The 19,701-nt window shown below is 38.8% G+C and overlaps 1 protein-coding gene and 1 pseudogene across 2 annotated transcripts in view; one reads left to right on the top strand and one right to left on the bottom strand.

The window, feature by feature from the left end:
* The window catches only part of LOC101021979 (RAB40A like), a 203,063-nt gene that overhangs the window by 165,725 nt on the left and 17,637 nt on the right, over positions 1-19,701 (top strand). Inside the window, exon 11 of the mRNA XM_031660661.1 lies at positions 2,650-2,728. The gene's annotated coding sequence lies outside the window, so the exon portion shown is untranslated. The remainder of the gene's footprint in view (positions 1-2,649; positions 2,729-19,701) is intronic.
* On the bottom strand, positions 6,943-7,669 carry LOC103880818 (annotated as a pseudogene). Its single transcript, XR_642048.2, has one exon. The product of XR_642048.2 is annotated as a 60S ribosomal protein L10-like (transcript).

The raw sequence follows: 19,701 nt of genomic DNA, 5'->3' as shown, positions 1-19,701 counted from the left end.
TTTGTAGCACAGGTAACCTGATAATGCAGTGGAGGAGAAGGAAAATCATCCCCTCATTACATTTTGTTTGATGTCCTTTCTTGCTACCTTCTTTTACCTTCCATTTGGACATTGGAATAGCAGCTTTTCATTAAGCTCTGGAAAGGAGACAGCACCGAATGACAGAGCATGAAGATGAGTCTGCTATAAAACAGACTGAAACCAGGAGACCTGGGTCCTAAATACCAGATCTTTCCTTGTATACCCAGTGGTTAGGGATGTGGGCTTTGGAGTCAGATAGATCAGGTAGAAAATGTGTGTACATTTAATAACTGCTTTCATGATCTTTAGCAAATGTTGAGTCTTCAAATTAATGAAACCCATATTTAGTATACAAACATTAAATATGCATGCATAGAGAATGAAATGAGCATTAATACAAAAAAAAGTTTAAAAATTAACCAGTGATGGGGTTATTGATTAATTATATATCTGGACTTGATTATATTTCCCTGAATTTCTTAATTAGTATGGATCTTTTTAAAATCAGAATTAAGTCTCAGAGAAATAGTGGTTGTTATGAAATCTTAAAGTAACACAAAAAATTATAGAATACAACAGACTTCTACATACTCATGTCAACATATAAAACCTTCATAGGTGAGTCAAACACACTTTAAAGTCTTCTCTTATTACCTCAGCTGCCTTCTTTCCCACAGGTGACCACAATGTATAATTTAGGTTTTACATTTTTAAGACATTTTTCTATACTTTTATTACATATGCATATATCTGTAAGTGAAATATGATATTGTTTTCTGACGTGGTTTCATCCCTAAATACCTGGCTACCTCATGAAATAGGAGAAAGGAAGATACATGAGGAGAACAAACACACATTCACATCTTAATAGAGGGACCTACCATATATGCCTATTTGTCATTTATACTGTCTCTCAGACTCACTGAAGCAGACACACCCATTTTCTCAGTTTATATGCTGTGGGGAGCTCCAACAAAATCTGCAGATACCATTTTTCAAACCTCTTTATTCCCTGATGAATTCAAAATCTTAGCGCTTCCCTGAAGCTAACTAGCCTAAAATAATGTCTCAGTGTTTCCTGACATGAAATACCTTCCATTTGCCCAGACCTAAATTTCTATCTTTAATCCAAACTGTAATTCATGTAGGCTTACCCTGTCTATCTGGAATCTAAACTGGGTCATGCTGGTGAAAGAAGACAGTGATTCCCTGAGTTGATTTTCATATGTCTAGGCTACTACCCAAATCCATTGATTAGTTCAGGGATGCATATCATTTAGAGCTTGATCTGATTTTGTATCACAATTGCTCAGTATGAGTATATTGTACTTTCCATTTGTTATTTTTGATTGCACAAGGAAGGTATTTCAAAAGAGTTTTTTTGTTGTTTGTTTGTTTGTTTTTCTTTTTTTTTTTTTTTTGAGACGGAGTCTCGCTCTGTCGCCCAGGTTGGAGTGCAGTGGCACCATCTTGGCTCACTGCAAGCTCCGCCTCCTGGGTTCATGCCATTCTCCTGCCTCAGCCTCCCGAGTAGCTGGGACTACAGGCGCCTGCCACCACGCCCGGCTAATTATTTGTATTTTTAGTAGAGACGGGATTTCACCATGTTAGCCAGGATGGTCTTGATCTCCTGACCTCGTGATCCGCCCATCTCAGCCTCCCAAAGTGCTGGGATTACAAGCGTGAGCCACCGCACCCGGCCTCAAAAGAGTTTTAATTCATATGTGTTAATTGATGATCCTGGGGACAGAATCCATAGTGTAATGGGATAAAGAGTCAGTCAAAAGTGGAGAGTATTAACAAGGAATGTATAAAACTCTTTGTGGAACTTTGAATTTGAAGAAGAGAGAATCCAGTGGGGGAGGACACATACACGTACACACACACACACACACAGAGAGAGAGAGACAGACAGACAGACAGAGAGCGAGCGCCAGAGAGAGAGAGGGGGAGAGGGAGAGGAGTGGTATCTCTATCATGTGGTTGAATAGGTGATGAGAGGTCCAAGGAGGGATTTTTGAAAATCATCAATTTTTTGAAACCCGATCAAGTTTAAAAATTAATGAGAAGAACCATCTCATCTCAGATTTAAACAATGAAGTCACCCATATATTAATTTCCTTTCTTACCCAGTTAATTCGACTTTAGGGTTCATGAGGTACCTCCAATGGAATAGCATGAGTTCTGGGCTCTGTTAATATTTAGTTGTTAGCTAATTAAAAACTGGACAATTGTGTGTTATATTAGTCTGTTCTCATGCTGCTAATAAAGACATAATGGAGACTAGGTAATTTATAAAGGAAAGAGGTTTAATTGACTCACAGTTCCACATGGCTGGGGAAGCCCCACAATCATAGCAGAAGGCAAAAACACATCTTACATGGTGGCAGGCAAGGGAGCTTCTGCAGGGAAACTCCCATTTATAAAACCATCAGATCTCGTGAGACTTATTCACTACTATGAGAACAGTGTGGTATAAACTGCCCTTATGATTCAATTATCTCCACCTGGCCTTGCACTTGACATGTGGGGATTATTACAATTCAAGGTGAGATTTGGGTGGGGACACAGCCAAACTATATCATGTGTCAAAGACTTGCTAGTAACTATTGGATTTTTGTCTCTAAGGGAGGCAGCAGATGACTGAAAACCTGAAGTGTTGTGGCTGAGTACTGCATGATCTGAAGACTCTGCACTGGTGACTGCGGTATGGGTCCAAATTTTTCCTTAAAAAAAAACCAAAAACTAAAGAGCCCAAAACCATACTGACCAGTCCAGGAACAGCCATTAGGCAAACACAACTTTTTGCTACCCTGGTGTTACCGATTTCTGAGCTCAACAGGTGAATTCAAAGATATGCCTGTTTTTCCAGCATGGGGAGCTGGATTTGGGTCAGCTCGGGGGCATGATGTTGAACAGCTCTTATGAGCTTCTGATAATGCCCAGGAAGTACAGAAACAACTGTCTACAAATCTTTGAACTCAAGGCATATCACAGGGACATTTGCTTTCTTCAACTAGATACCTGTTTTCTCATAAAGAGAAACAATGAGAAATGATTTTTCACAATGCCTCCTTAGCCCTGAGGCTCACCCATCCCCTAGTGCTGTGTCCCAACATTTAAAGGCCATTGAAGTCCCACTCTATGCCATATACTCTGGACAGGTTTTCTCATTTACCCCTCAGGACAGCACTGTAAGGATGGTATGGTCAATCCCATTTCATAGATGGCCAAACTCAGACTTTCAGAGCCTAAGTTTCTCCAGATAGGTGGTAGGATTGGAATGAGGTTCCATCCCTCATCATCCATAGACAGCCCTGAGTAGCCTCCCTTTTAGAAGATGGGCTTCCAGGGCTTGAGAAATGGTCAGATTCCACCCCTCTGCTATTGTGGACCAATGCATCCTCACTCCACAACCCCTCTGGGTGATGAAGAAGATAGAGAAGATTAAATCCCGCCATTTATGCCAGGAGACCTGGGTGTAGGGCCACACGAGTTGGTTGCTCCTCGAAGTAGTGAGTGGGCTCAGGCAGAAGCTCAAGTATTGGCCTTGGGACAGGGGAGCTTGAGAGAAGGAAATTAACATACACTAAACTACTGTAAGCAAATGCACTTTATATTTCATCTCCTTTAATCTTAACTTCTATTCAAGGTACCTATCACTTTGACCATTATTCATATTATGGTACTTTGGGAAAGTTTATGTAAATCGGGGAGAAAACTCTTTTCTCTCCAGATCAGCAGCTAACTCTAGAATTACTTAAAGTATTTTTCCATTTTTGTCTTGATATCTCCAGGACTCTCAATGCTCGTATTTTTCTCAAGGCCGACAGTACACACGCCCTAAGGTGTTCTTCACCAGTATTTCTTTTTAAATTACAATCTGTATATATCTTATTCATATTATTGAAGTTGAAAACACGTTCTAAATGAAAATAACACTAAGAATTTCTATAAAATAATGGGGAAACATTTTCAAACTACTTCTCAGATGTTAGATTAGCATCCACAATTTATAGGGCAAGCTCAGTAACAAAGCAGTTGGCAACTAATTTTGACATACAATTCCAATAGATATAGACATGAACAATGAACTTGTTGATTATGTTAAAACTGTAAGAACTAATAAGATGCTAATATAAATCCTCAGAAGAATATTAAATGGAAAAGACAGGTTGCAAAAGGAGATGATGAATGTGATCACACTTTTTGGCAAAGATTATATGCATGTGTAGGTGGACATGGTCATGTGCACCGCATCCACAGAAACATGTCTGGAATGTGTGCACCATTCTATGGACAACAGACATTTTGGGTCAGGAGGTAGGAGTTGAGCTAGTGAGAGGTGAAGATTAATTACAATTCATAAATGTGCTTTTGTATATTTGAAATTTGGTATTCAGGAATAAAAGTATTTTGATGAATATTTAGACAATATACTTTTGAACAGATTGACAAAAATAATGTGTATTATGTTCATTAATTTGAAATAGCTATTACTGTATTCTATTTAATGGTGTAAGAAGTAGTTAAGTAGAAGGACACAAAACAAGTCTCAATAAATTTAAAAAATCAAAATCATATCAAGTATGTTCTCAGACAAAAATGGAATAAAAGTAGAAATCAGTAACAAGAGGAACCTGGGAAACTGTACAAATATGTGGAAATTAAACAAACAGCATGCTCCAGAATGACCACTGAGTCAAGAAAAAAAATTATGGAGGAAATCAAAAAGTTACTTGAAACAAATGAAAATGGAAACACAGCATATCAAAATCTATGAGCTACAGCAAAAGCAGTGCTAAGAGAAAAATTTACAGCAATAGATGCCTTCATCAAAAAAGGCAAAAGATTCCAAATAATCAATCTAACTGTACACCTCAAGGAACTAAATAAGGAAAAACAAACCAAATCCCAAATGAGTAGAAGGAAGGAAACAGTAAAAGTCAGAGCCAAACTAAACAAAATAGAAACTAAAAATATACAAAGTTTTAATGAAACAAAGAGTTGGATTTCTGAAAAGATAAAAAATTGATAAACCGCCAGCTAGACTAACCAAGAAAAAAAGAGAGAAGACACAAATAAACATCAGAAATGAAAAAGGAGACACTACAACTGATAACATGGAAATACAAATAATCATTCAGAGACTATTATAAACAATTATATACCACCAAATTGGAAAGCCTAGAGGAAATAAATAAATTCCTGGACGTATGCAACCTACCAAGATTGAATCAGGAAGAAATAGAAAACCTGAACAGACCACAATTAGTAATGAGATTGAATCAGTAATAAAAATCCTCCAACAGAGAAAAGCCCAGGCCTGGGTGGTTCCTCTGATGAATTCTATCAAACCTTCAAAGAAGAACTAACGCAAGTTATATTCAAACAGCTGAAAAAACATTGAAGAGGAGGGAATTCTCCCTAACTCATTTTATGAGAGCAGCATTATTATGATATTAAAAACCAGACAAGGACTCAACAAAAAAGAAAACTACAGGCCAATAACCCTGATGAAAATAGATGCAGAAGTTCTTAGCAAAATACTAGCAACCTGAATCCAACAGCACATCAAAAAGATAATATGCCATGAACAAGTGGGATTTATACCAGGGATGCAAAAATGGTTCAACATATGCAAATCAACAAACATAATACAGTAATTACATCAACAGAATGAAGTACAGAAACCGTATGATCATCTCAACCAATCCATAGAAAGCATTTGATAAAATTCATCATCCCTTCATGATAAAAACTCTCAAGAAACTAGGCATCGAAAGAACATACCTCAAAATAATAAAAACCATATATGATAAACTCACAGCTATCATAATGAATGGGGAAAAGCTGAAACCGTTTCATCTAAGAACTGGAACAAGACAAGGATCTTGTTTTTTCACCTTCATCACTACTATTCAACATAGTACTGGAAGACCTAGCCAGAGCAATCAGACAAGAGAAATAACAGATATCCAAGTCGGATATCTTTGCATTTGTTCCTCTTTGCAAATGATATAATTTTGTATCTAGAAAAACCTAATGGCTCCATCAAAACCCTCTCAAATTTGATAAATACAATAAAGTTGTAGGATAGAACCTCAATATACAAAAATCGGTAGTGTTTATATGCACCATTGATGAAATAGCTGATGATGAAATGGCTGAGAAAGAAATTAAAAAGGCATGCCTACTTGAAACAGCTACCAAAAATAACCTAGGAATAAATTTAACCAAGTAGGTGAAAGACCTCTACAAGGAAAACTACAAAACACTGATGAAAGAAACTGAAGAAGACACAAGCAAATGGAAAGATATTCTATGCTCATGGACTGGAAGAATTAATATAATTAAAGTGACCATACTGCCAAAAGTAATCTGCAGATTCAATGCAATCCTTATCAAAGTACCAATGACATTTTTCACAGAAATAGAAAAAACAATCCTAAAATTGTTGTGCAACCGCAAAGGAACCCAGATAACCAAACCAATCCAGACCAAAAAGAACAGAGCCGGAGGCATCACACTACTTGACTTCAAAGTATATTACAAGGCTATAGTAATCATGTTTTGATTACTATATGGTATTGGTATGAAAACAGACACAAAGACCAATGGAACAGAATAGAGAACGCAGAAATAAATCCACATGTTTACACACAAAACTGATTTTCAACAAAGGCACCAAGAACATACGTTGAGGAAAGGACATCCTCCTCAATAAATGGTATTGGGAAAATTGGATATGCATATGCAAAAGAATGAAACTGCACCTCTGTCTCTCATCTTACACAGAAATCAACTCAAGATCGATTAAAGACTTAAATGTAAGACCGGAAACTATAAGAGTACTAGACAGAAACCTGGGGTAAACACTTAAGTACATTGATCTAGGCAAAAAAAAATTTTTTTTTCTTCTGGACAGGAAGTAGAATTTATTGGTGAGTATTAAGTGGGGGCAGCATATTGGAAGCCCTCATGAGTGCAGGGCCCGCCATTTGTTCAGAGGACCACGACTGGGGATGTACTTGACCCCACAGCCATCTGGGATGAGCCGCTTTTCAGCCACCATGTCTTCAAATTCATCAGCATTGAACTTGGTGAAGCCCCACTTCTTTGAGATGTGGATCTTCTGGCGGCCAGGAAACTTGAACTTGGCCCCGTGCAGGGCCTCAATCACATGCTCCTTGTTCTGCAGCTTGGTGCGGATGGACATGATAACTTGGCCAATGTAAACCCTGGCCACAGTGCCCTGGGGCTTTCCAAAAGCACCTCGCATGCATGTTTGGAGCCTGTCAGCCCCAGCACAGGACAACATCTTGTTGATGCGGATGACGTGGAAGGGATGGAGCCACACCCAGATATGGAAGCCATCCTTGCCACACCTTTTTACCATGTACTTATTGGCACAAATTCAGGCAGCCTCCAGGGCTTCAGAGGACAGCTGCTCATATTCATCTGACACCATGTGGCCACAGAGCGGAAACTCATCCACTTTTGCCTTCTTCCACCCCAGGTCAAAGATGCGAATCTTGGCATCAGGGACACCTCGGCAGAAGCGAGACTTTGGGTATGGCTTGTTCTTACAATACCGGTAACAACGGGCGGGGCGGCGGCCCATGGCGACACCAGGATCCTCAGTGGCGCGCGAAGGGAAAGAGAGATCTAGGCAAAAATTTTATGGCTAAGACCTAAAAAGACAACAAAACCAAAAATAGACAAATGACCAATATGTGTGTCCACTGCAGAGTCCAGGGCCTTTCCTCTGCAGTACCTTGTCAGTGTCAGTACTTTTTTCATTCCTCTATAGCCTTTCTCACCTCCCTGTACTTGGGGAGTCTAAATGGCACTACTTTATGAGTGTCTGTAGAGCAATACTTATCAAGGCCTACATAGGCTCACACCCTTTGTGCTACCATTTCCTTTTATATGTTTATCTTCAGGACTTAGTGAAGAATGTTGATAAAGATCTGGTTACAAGTACTGCCATCCTCATATTTCCCTGTTTTCACTTTTGGGTTTGAATTTGGAAAGGGAAACCAAATGAGATGCAAAGACACAAAGAATCCAGAAGGAAGTAAAGGGAAATGTGGTTGTCAGCACACACACATACACACACACACACTCCTACATCAACCAGGTTCTGTTATCACAATATTACAATTCCCTCAACATAGTTGTTGGACTCCAAGGGGACCCATTCAGCTCACCAGAGCAAATAGCCAAGGGAACTGTGCCCTGGATTACACCCACTACCAGTACACAGACTCTGAAAAAATGCCATCCGCATCGTGTAGATAATAGGGAATATTGGAACGCACTGAATAACATGGGGTTGTGAAAATTGATTATGTCACATCCACAGGATGAAATTTCAGAAGAGCGCAAAAATGAGTTATATTGAAACAATGATGAGAGATGATTTTTTTGCCTATCAGATTAGTAAAGATTCACATTATTTCTAATGTGGGCAGAAAGGAACTTTCATACTGGAATATTAAGAGTGTAATACTTTTATTAGAAGTATTTTGATTTCAGATAAATGCACGGGGGTAAGATGGCAGATAGGAGGCAGGACTAGCTTGAAGTTCCTGCTCAGATGGACAGAGCAGCCTGTGGAGACTCAAACTGTAAACCTTTGCTCCAAGAAGTACTGCAGGAACATACCAGGATAGCTGAGAGAATTCACAGACCCTTTGAAGAAACTGGATCACTGCTGCAGGCCCCCTGAGATACCGAAAAACTGAGTCTGCTTGCTTTGTCAGCGGGGAAGCTGGTGGTCTGGGACAAGTTCTCAGCCCTAGTCACTGGTTGCCCTGACATAGACTCATTGCTGTTGCGGGGCACAGTGGGAGTGACACTGGCCTTTAGGACTGCAGGCTGTGTGGGAGCAGGCTGAGGCCCATGACCGCTGACTTTCCCCCCACTTGCTGGCAAACTGTATGATTCAGCAGAAGCAGGCATAATCCCCCTGGGAATATAACTCCACTGGACTGGATATCACACCCCCATCCCCCACAGCAGCCACAGCAAGCCGCACCCAAGGAGAGGCTGAGCTCAGCCACGCCTATCCCTGCCTCTACCTGGTGGTCTTTCTCTACCCACCCTGGTAGCCAAAGACCAAGGTCAGAATCTCTTGGGAGTTCTGTGGCCCTGCCCACCGCCTGAGAAATCTGAATACTTAACCAGCTCTCCCTAGGGAAAGTTGGCATCCTCTCTACAGGACACAGCTGATGCACTCTTGAAAGCACCACCTCCTAGCTGGAGGCCAACCAACACAAAACCAGCACACTAAACCAAAATACAACCAAGGACCCTTACAGAGTCCACTTCACTCCCCTGCTACCTCCACTGGCTGCAGAACCTGAAGATGGATCACATTACAGGACTCTTTCCAGACACTCTCCAGGACCAGCCCAGAGCCCAGTAGCTCCACTGGGTGGCTAGACCCAGAAGAGCAAAAACAATCATGACAGTTTGGCTCTCAGGAAGCCCCATTTATAGGGGAAGGGGGAGAACACCACATCAAGGGAGCACCCCATGGGACAAAAGAATCTGAACAGCAGCTCTTGAATTCCAGATCTTCCCTCTGACATAGTCTGCCCAAATGAGAAAGAACGAGAAAAAAATTTCTGATAATACGACAAAACAAGTTTCTTTAATATCCCCAAAAGATTGCACCAGCTCACCAGTGATGGATCCAAACCAAGATGAAATCCTGGAATAGCCAGCAAAAGAATTCAGAAGGTTGATTATTAAGCTAATAAAAGAGGCAACAGAGAAAGATGAAGTCCAACTTAAATAAATCAATAACATGATATAGGATATAAAACGAAAATTCTTCAGTGAAACAGCATAAATAAAAAAACAATTACAATTTCGGGAAATCAGGGGCACACATAGAGAAATGCAAAATGCACTGGAAAGTCTCAGCAATAGAATCAAACAAGCAGAAGGAAGAACTTCAGAGCTCAAAGACAAGGCTTTCCAATTAACCCAATCCATCAAAGACAAAGAAAAAAGAATTTAAGAAAAATGAATAAAGCATCCAAGAAGTTTGGGACTATGTTAAATGTCCAAACCTAAGAACAATTAGTGTTCCTGAGGAAGAAGAGAAATATAAAAGTTCGGAAAACATATTTGAGGGAATAATCAAAGAAAACTTCCCCAGCCTTGCTAGAGATCTGGACAAATACAAGAAGTTCAAAGAATACCTGGGAAATTCATTGCAAAAAAAGATAATTGCCTAGGAACATAGTCATGAAGTTATCTAAAGTCAAGACAAAGGAAAGAATCTTAAGAGCTATGAGGCAAAAGCATCAGGTAATCTATAAAGGAAAACCTATCAGATTAACAGCAGATTTCTCAGCAGAAACCCTACAAGCTAGAATGAATTCGGGTCCCTTTTTTTAGCCTTCTTAAGCAAAACAATTATCAGCCACAAATTTTGTATGCAGAGAAACTAAGCTTCATAAATGAAGGAAAGATACAGTCTTTCCCAGACAAACAAATGCTGAGAGAATTCACCACTACCAAGCCAGCAGTACAAGAACTGCTAAAAAGAGTTCTAAATATTAAAACAAATCCTCAAAATATACCAAAATAGACTCTCCCTAAAGCATAAATCTCACAGGACCTATATGACAGTAACACAATGCAAAAACAAACAAACAAAATAAATAAATATACAGGCAACAAATAGCACAATGAATAAAATAGTACCTCACATCTCAATACTAACATTGAATGTAAATAGCCTAAATGCTGCACTTAAAAAATACAGAGTGACAGAATGGATAAGAATTCACCAACCTAGTTTCTGCTGTCTTCAGGAGATTCACGTAACACATAAGGACTCATATAAACTTAAGGTAAAGGGATAGAAAAATATATTCCATGCAAATGGACACCAAAAGTGAGCAAGAGTAGCTATTCTCACATCAGACAAAACAAACTTTAAGGCAACAGAAGTTAAAAAAGAGGGACATTATATAATGATAAAAGGACTAGTCCAACAGGAAAATATCACAATTCTGAATATATATGCACCTAACACTGGACCTTTCAATTTATAAAGCAGTTACTACTAGACCTAAGAAATGAAACAGATGGCAACACAGTAAAAGTGGGAGACTTTAATACTTCACTGACAGCACTAGACAGGTCATCAAGACAGAAAGTCAAAAAAGAAACAATGGACTTAAACTATACCCTATAACAAATGGACTTAACAGATATTTACAGAATAGTCTACCTAACAACTACAGAATATATATGCTATCCATCAGTACATGGAACATTCTCCGAGTTAGACCACATGATAGGCCACAAAACAAATCTCAGTAAATTTAAGATAATCGAAATTATATCGAGTACTCTCTCAGACCACAATGGAATAAAATTGGAAATCAACTCCAAAAGGAGCCTTAAAGCCATGCAAATACATGGAAATTAAATAACCTGCTCCTGAATGATCGTTGTGTCAACAATGAAATCAAGATGGAAATTTAAAAATTCTTTGAATTGAAAGATAATAGTGACACAACCTATCAAAACCTCTGGGATACAGCAAAAGCAGTGCTAAGAGGATAGTTCATAGCATTGAATGCCTACATCAAAAAGTCTGAAAGAGCACAAATAGACAATCTAAGATCATACCTAATGGAACTAGAAAAACAAGAACAGTCCAAACCCAAACCCAGGAGAAGAAAAGAAATAATGAAGATCAGAGCAGAACTAAATAAAACTGAAACAAACAAAAACAATACAAAAGATAAATGAAACAAAAGCTGGTTCTTTGAAAAGATAAATAAAACTGATAGACCATTAGCAAGATTAACCAAGAAGAGAAAAGGTCCAAATAAGCTCAATTAGAAATGAAATGGGAGATATTACAACTGATACCACAGAAATACAAAAGATTATTGAAGGCTACTATGAACACCTTTATGCACATAAACTAGAGAACCTACAGGAGATGGATACATTCCTGGAAATATACAACCCTCCTAGATTAAACCAGGAAGATATAGAATCTCTGAATATACAAATAACAAGCAATGAGATTGAAATAGTAATACGAAGATTGCCAATAACAACAACAAAAAAAAAAGTTCAGAACCAGACAGATTCACAGTTTAATTCTATCAGACATTCAAAGAATTGGTACCAATCCTATTGACACTATTCCAAAAGATAGAAAAAGAGAGAATCCTCCCCCAAATCATTCTATGAAGCCAGTTTCGCCATAATATCAAAACCAGGGAAGGACATAACGAAAAAGAAAGCTATAGACTGGTATCCCTGATGAACATAGATGCAAAAATCCTCAAGAAAATACTAGTGAACCAAATTCAACAACATATCAAAAAGAAAATCCACCATGATCAAGTGGGTTTCATGCCATTCATGCAGGGATGGTTTAATATACACAAGTCATAAATGTGATACAGCACATACACAGATTTAAAACAAAAATCACATGATCATCTCAATAGATGCAGAAAAAAAGCATTCGACAAAATCCAGCATCTCTTTATGATTAAAACCCTCAGCAAAATCGGCATAAAAGGGACATACCATACAGTAATAAAAACCATCTACGACACAAACAAAGGGAAACACATCCCATGCTCATGGATGGGTACAATCAATATTGTGAAAATGACCATACTGCCAAAAGCAATATACAAATTGAATGCAATTCCCATCAAAATACCACCATTATTTTTTTTCACAGAGCTAGAAAAAACAATCCTAAAATTCATATGGAACCAAAAGAGAGCCCACATAGCCACAGCAAGACAAAAAATAATAGGCGCATAGACCAATGAAACAGAATAGAGAACCCAAAAATAAAGCCAAATACAGCCAACTGATCTTTGACAAAGCAAACAAAAACTTAAAGTAGAGAAAGGACACCCTATTCAACAAATGGTGCTGGGATAATTGGCAAGCAACATGTAGAAGAATGAAACTGGATTCTCATCTCTCACCTTATACAAAAATCAACTAAAGATGGATCAAAGACTTAAATCTAACACCTGAAACCATAAAGATTCTAGAAGATAATATCAGAAAAACCCTTCTAGACATTGGCTTCGGTAAAGACTTCATGACCAAGAACCCAAAAGCAAATGCAACAAAAACAAGAATAAATAGATGGGACTTAATTAAACTACAAAGCTTCTGCACAGCAAAAGAAATAATCAGCAGAGTTAACAGACAACCTACAGAGTGGGAGAAAATCTTCACAATCTATACATACAACAAAGGACTATTATCCAGAATCTACAAAGAAATCAACAAGAAAACAAAACAAAACAAAAACATCAAAAAGTGGGCTAAGGACATGAATAGACAATTCTCAAAAGAAGATATACAAATGGCCAGCAAGCATGTGGAAAAATGCTCAACATCACTAGTGATCAGGGAAATGCATATCAAAACCACAATGCAACACCATCTTATAACTGCAAGAATGGCCATAATCAAAAAATCAAAAAGTAATAAATGTTTGAGTGCATGGGGTGAAAAGGGAACATTTTTACACTGCTGGTGGGAGTGTAAACTAATAAAACCACTGTGGAAAACAGTGTGGAGATTCCTTAAAGAACTACAAGTAGATCTCCCGTTTGATGTAGCAATCCCACTACTGAGTATCTACCCAGAAGAAAAGAAGTCATTATACGAAAAAGATACTTGCACATGCATGTTTATAGCAGCACAATTTGCAATTGCAAAAATATGGAACCAACCCAAATGCCCATCAGTCAATGAGTGGATAAAGAAAATGTGAGATATATATGAATACTACTCAGCCATTAAAAAAAAAAAAACCGAAATAATGGCTTTCACAGCAACCTGGATGGAATCGGAGATTATTATTCTAAGTGAAGTAACTCAGCAATGGAAAACCAAACATCGTATGTTCTCACTCATATGTGGGAGCTAAGCTATGAGGACACAAAGGCATAAGAATGATACATTGGTCTTTGGGGACTCAGGGGAAACAGTGGGGAGTGTTGAGGGATAAAAGACTATACATTGGGTACAGTGTACACTGCTTGGGTGAAGGGTGTGCCAATCTCAGATATCACCACTAAAGAAGTTATTCATGTGAACGAACACCACCTGTTCCCCAAAAACCTATTGAGATAAAAAAAAATTTTAAAAATTTAAAAGTATTTTGATTTCATCATCTTCATATAAAATTGTTAAGTGTCTGGAGTTTAAAGATACTCTTTCAAAAACTTATAAAGAAATTATTACTGAAATATTTGTGCATATGAGCAAGAGTGTTATATATACCATTGTCTGTAATAGAAACTATGGTAAGGGAACTAAATTTTCACCACTAGGTTACTGTGGAAATAAACTTTAGGATATCATATAAATGAAACACCGGGCCCATAAAAAATATTGATATTATGTTGTAATTTCAAATGTTACAGAAATGTATTTCCATGAAAAGATAGTAATAAAGATGTAAAGAGGGTTACAAAGATAACAAGTAGCCTGGATCCCTTTTTTCTTTTATAGGTCTCTATTTATCCAGTGGTCAAAGAATAAAAAGTAAAATACTTTGTCTTCCTCTCACATAGAGCTCTCTTCTTGGCACAGTAAAAGGCAGCAATTTTTGTCTGGAGTCCTTCAGTACCCCTAAACACTGGGAGTGCTCACTTTTCCACCAAGACTTCCAGAAAGCTTTACAGGGTGGGCTTGGGCCACAGTCTCTCCTTCCCACATTCCTGTTCAGCAGTGTTGTAGCTGCAATGCAGATTTGTGTCGGGAAAGGGCACCACGGTACCACCATTATCAAACTTTTTGGCAAAGAAGTGTCCGCAAGGGGCAAAAACTACAATACCTCCCTTACAACCCACCTTATGAACCCAAGTACAGAATGATTCTGTCAGAAAGATACAGATGTATTTAAAAGAAGACGGAAAAAAAAAAAAACTGCAGGACATCCTTCGCTATCCTAGGTGGGCAGCCATAGGGCAGTGCGGGGCAGTGGGCAATGACAGAGAGAGGATGAGGGCACAGGAGCAGAGTCTGGGCAGCTGTGTCCATAGTGTCATGGAAAGGGAATGACAGAGAGAAGGTGGGAGGAAATCTGAGAAGCCTGTATAGGAGTAGGATAATGAAGGAGGGTGAATGCCCTGCTGTCTGAAGAGGACCCACCCTCCTACAATGTGGACCCTGCAACCTGCACCGAGGAGGGAAGTGAAAAATCAATGAATACAGTGTAGATTTTGGGTCAACAGATCATGGAACTGCTTTCATATGCATGTGAATTTTCCAAACAACCACAAAAAACTTGTAATACTTGTTACTGTATGCAAAATAAGCTGCTTTTAATTTAAAAACAAAAATTGAGATAGTTATGATGTGCCTTCTGATGGACAGAGCCAAGGTTGCAGCTCTGAGAATAGACCAGGTTGCGGGGAAGGCGGGGTTCAGCATAGGGAAGGGAGGGATGGAGTTGGGAGCTTGATTGATGGGATCAGCCTCGTTCCAATCCTGCCACTTATCTGGGTAAGTGACTTAGGCTCTGTGAGCCTGAACTTAGTTATCTGAAATGTGACTGACCATACCAGAGCTGTCCTGAGGGGTAAATGAGAAAACCTGCCCAGAGTATATGGCATAGAGTGGGACTTTAGTGGTCTTTAAATGTTGGGACACAGAAGTAGGGGTTGGCAGAGCCTCAGGGCTAAGGAGGCAGTGTGAAAAATCATTTCTTACTGTTTCGCCTTCTGAGAAAATTACAAATCTAATTGAAGAAAGTAAGTGTCCCTGTGATATACCTTGAGTTGAAAGATTTATAGACAGCTGTTTCTCTAGTTCTTGGGTATTATCAGAAGCTCATAAGAGCTGTTCAGCATCAAGTCCCTGAGCTGACCCAAATTCACTTCCTCCTGCTGGGAAGATAGACATGTCTTTGAACTCACCCGGTGATCTCAGTGATAGATAACACCAGGTAAGCAAAGTGTAGAGTTTGCTTAATGGCTGCTCCTGGACTGTTTGGTATGTTAATATATTATAGGAAAGCGGGAAGCGGTGACTCACACCTGTAATCCCACCACCTTGGGAAGCCGAGGCGGGCGGATCACTTGAGGTCAGGAGTTCGAGACCAGCCTGGCCAATGTGGCAAAACCCCGTCTATACTAAAAATACAAAAAGTAGCCAAGCATGGTGACGCGTGCCTGTAATCCCAGCTACTCAGGATTCTGAGGCAGGAGAATCGCTTGAACCCGGGAGGCAGAGGTTGCAGTGAGCTGAGATCGGGCCACTGCACTCCAGTCTGGGCGACAGAGTGAAGCACTGTCTCAAAAAAAAAAAAAAAAAAAAAACCACACACACACACACACATACATATATATAAAATAGGAAAATTCTAGACTGTTTCACAGCCACCAGGGCAGTAACCCTCAGATTATGCATTATCCAGCCACATCACAGCAGTATTGTAACCATCTTCTGCCTCTTGAAAGACAAAAATCCAAGAGTTACTACCATTTCTATACACACAGTTGTCCATTCCTTCATTTATTAATAGCTAAATATATATTAAGCTCAATACCTATATAACTGAAGGCATCCCATGATCTCTAAAATGGAAATAATAGAGTAAGAATGAAAATAATATATTGCTAACTTCAAAGATTAATTTTGAGATGGTATGCCTCCTTCACATTAATTTTTAAACTTGATCAACTTTTAAGAAGTGAAAGATTTTCAAAAATTCCTCTTGGACCCCTCAATACACATTTAGCCACAAGATTGATACCTCTCCCCTCCCCCCCCCTCCCCTCCCTCCCCCCCCCCCCTCCCCTCCCCTCCCCTCCCCTCCCTCTCTGTCTTCTGCCCCCTCCACCTCTATCTCCTATCTCTGGGTCTCTCTCTTCTCCTTCAAACTTAAACTACCTAAAAAGAGCTTTCTCCATTCTTTGTTAACATTCTTCACTTCCTACTGCCTGCGTATCCCACCTACTTAGCCAAGCAGTGACTGCCACAGAGACAGGAAAGCAGGAGGGTCTTCATTAAATCATCCAGAGTTCAGCCCTACAGCTTCAATGGGGAATGAGGAGGTGAGGAGAGGGGAATCCTGGCACAGCAGGATTCGGGGTGGAAGTATAGTCATAGTCTCATTCAGCCCAGGGTCCCAGGAGCAATCAACAAATATGAATTAATATACCACGTTTTCATTACCTATGTATCCACTGATGAACTTTTAGGTTGATTCCGCATCTTGACTATGGTGTATAATTACATAAGTACCTTCCCTGTGTAATTAAAAGTAATAAAAGGAAAATATACACATGCCCAGCACTTGTAATACATATCAAATCAAGTTCTAAGTGGAATGCATCCCTATACCATCTAAGGGATGTGGGCAGTAGTCTGAACACATGAAAACTAACTCCCAGAAAATACTGTCTTCTTTCAGCAGGATGGTCTAGATCAGGTTCTGGATATACAGGACAGGCCTAAATTAGTAACAGTTTGAAAGAAAGAAAGAAAATTAGCCCTAGACAAATGAGAAAATGTCTTACATTCAGGATACACTGAGATTGTTTTAGGCAAATTAGCCATAGGAAAACTCTGAGACATTGAGCGTATCAGATAAAAGAAGAGTTTGAAAATAGTAACTGTAGAATGTTTTACTGCTCTCTATAGCATATAAACTGAGACCTAGGTGTGTCTGTTTTAGTAGGTTTAAAAGATAATACACATGACTTGGAGACATATATATATAGTAGGTCCCAGTGTTGAGATGTGAATGCATGTTTGTTCTCAGGTTTCTTACTTCCTCTTCTTCAATGAAGTAACCAGGTATTTAGAGAGAAAACCATGCTACAAAACCATATCATATTTTACATACAGGTATGTACCTGTTTAATAAAACTATAAGGTAATGCCTTAAAAATGAAAAGTCCAAATTCTATATAGTGATTATCTCTGGGAAGGTAGGAGGCTAATGCAATCAGAGAGGACTTCAATGTGACTATCAATTGCCTATATACTATTTTATATGTTAACATGGGTACATAGAAAGTTCTCACATTCTATAAGTTTTGTATATCTGAACTATTTTATAGCAAATACTGTTTCTATGAGCAAAAATTCTGACTTTTAAAAAGCTCCATGCTAATTTATAAATTGTGGAAAGCATAGTCAAGTCCAGAAATAAATAAATAATGTGTGACCCCCCCCCCCCTACTCATTAATTTTTGATAATGTGTCCTTTTTGTATAGTTCCTCCCACTTTATTCTGTATGCGGGCATATTTCATATATATCAATTACCTATGGGTTTCATTTGTCTGGAGACTCAACATTTCCTAAATATCATAAAACCAGTAATTAAGTATGCCAAAATATTGTACTCACTCTGACTCCAAGGCTCATGTCCCTAACCCCTGAGAATGTCAATTTTTTCCTGTGAAAGGGATGAGGCCAGATCAGGGGAGCTGACTTCTCATGGTCTTTTACACAAAGACAAATCTGCTATTGAGGGCCCAGGTCTCCTGATTTCAGTCTGTTGTACAGCAGATTCATCTTCATGTTCTGTTACTCTATGCTGCCTGCTTTCTGGTCCTCAAGGAGAGGCTGCTATTTCGGTGTCCAAATAGAAGGTGAAAGAAGATTGCACAAAAGAACATCAAATTGAAAGTAGTTTGCTTAGGATAATGGCCTCAAGCTCCATCCATGTTGCTGCAAAGGACATGATCTCATTCTTTTTTATGGATCTGTAGTATTCCATGGTGTATGTACCACATTTTCTTTATCCAGTCCACTGTTGATGGGCATCTAGGTTGATTCCATGTCTTTGCTATTGTGAATAGTGCTGTGACAAACATACACATGCATGTGTCTTTATAGTAGAACGATTTATATTCATTTGGGAATATACCCAGTAATGGGATTTCTGGGTTGAATGGTAGTTCTATTTTTAGTTGCTTGGGAAATCTCTAGACTACTTTGCACAGTGGCTGAACTAATACACATTCCTACCAGCAGTGTATAAGCATCCCCTTTTCACTGTTCCCTCACCAGCATCTGTTATTTTTTGACTTTTGAATAATAGACATTTTGACTGTTGTGAGATGGTGTCTTATTGTGATTTCGATTTGCATTTCCCTAATGATTAGTGATATTGAGCATTTTTTCGTATGCTTGTTGATCATGTGTATATCTTCTTTTGAGTAGTGTCTGTTCATGTCCTTTGCCCATTTTTTTAATGGGATTGTTTTTCTGCTTGTTGATTTAGTTCCTTATAGATCCTGGATATTAGACCTTTGGAAGATGCATAGTTTACAAATGTTTTCTCCCATTCTGTAGGTTGTCTGTTTACTCTGTTGATAGTTTCTTTTGCTGTGCAGAAGCTCTTTAGTTTCATTAGGTCCTACTTGTCAATATTTGTTTTTACTACAATTGCTTTTGGTGTCTTCATCATGAAGTCTTTGCCAGGGCTGATGTCTAGAATGGTATTTCCTAAGTTTTCTTCTAGGGTATTTATCATTTTATGTTTTACATTTAAGTCTTTAATGCATTTTGAGTTGATTTTTGAAGGATAAAGGTCAAGTTTCAATCTTCTGCATATGTCTAGTCAGTTATCCTAGCACCATTTATTGAATAGGGGAGTCCTTTTCCCATTGCTTGTTATTGTTAACTT

This window comes from Papio anubis, chromosome X (assembly GCF_008728515.1).
Source record: "Papio anubis isolate 15944 chromosome X, Panubis1.0, whole genome shotgun sequence".
In the NCBI taxonomy this organism is placed as follows: domain Eukaryota; kingdom Metazoa; phylum Chordata; class Mammalia; order Primates; family Cercopithecidae; genus Papio; species Papio anubis.
The sequence above is the reverse complement of the archived record's forward strand: the minus strand, read 5'-3'. Positions and strand labels throughout refer to the sequence as shown.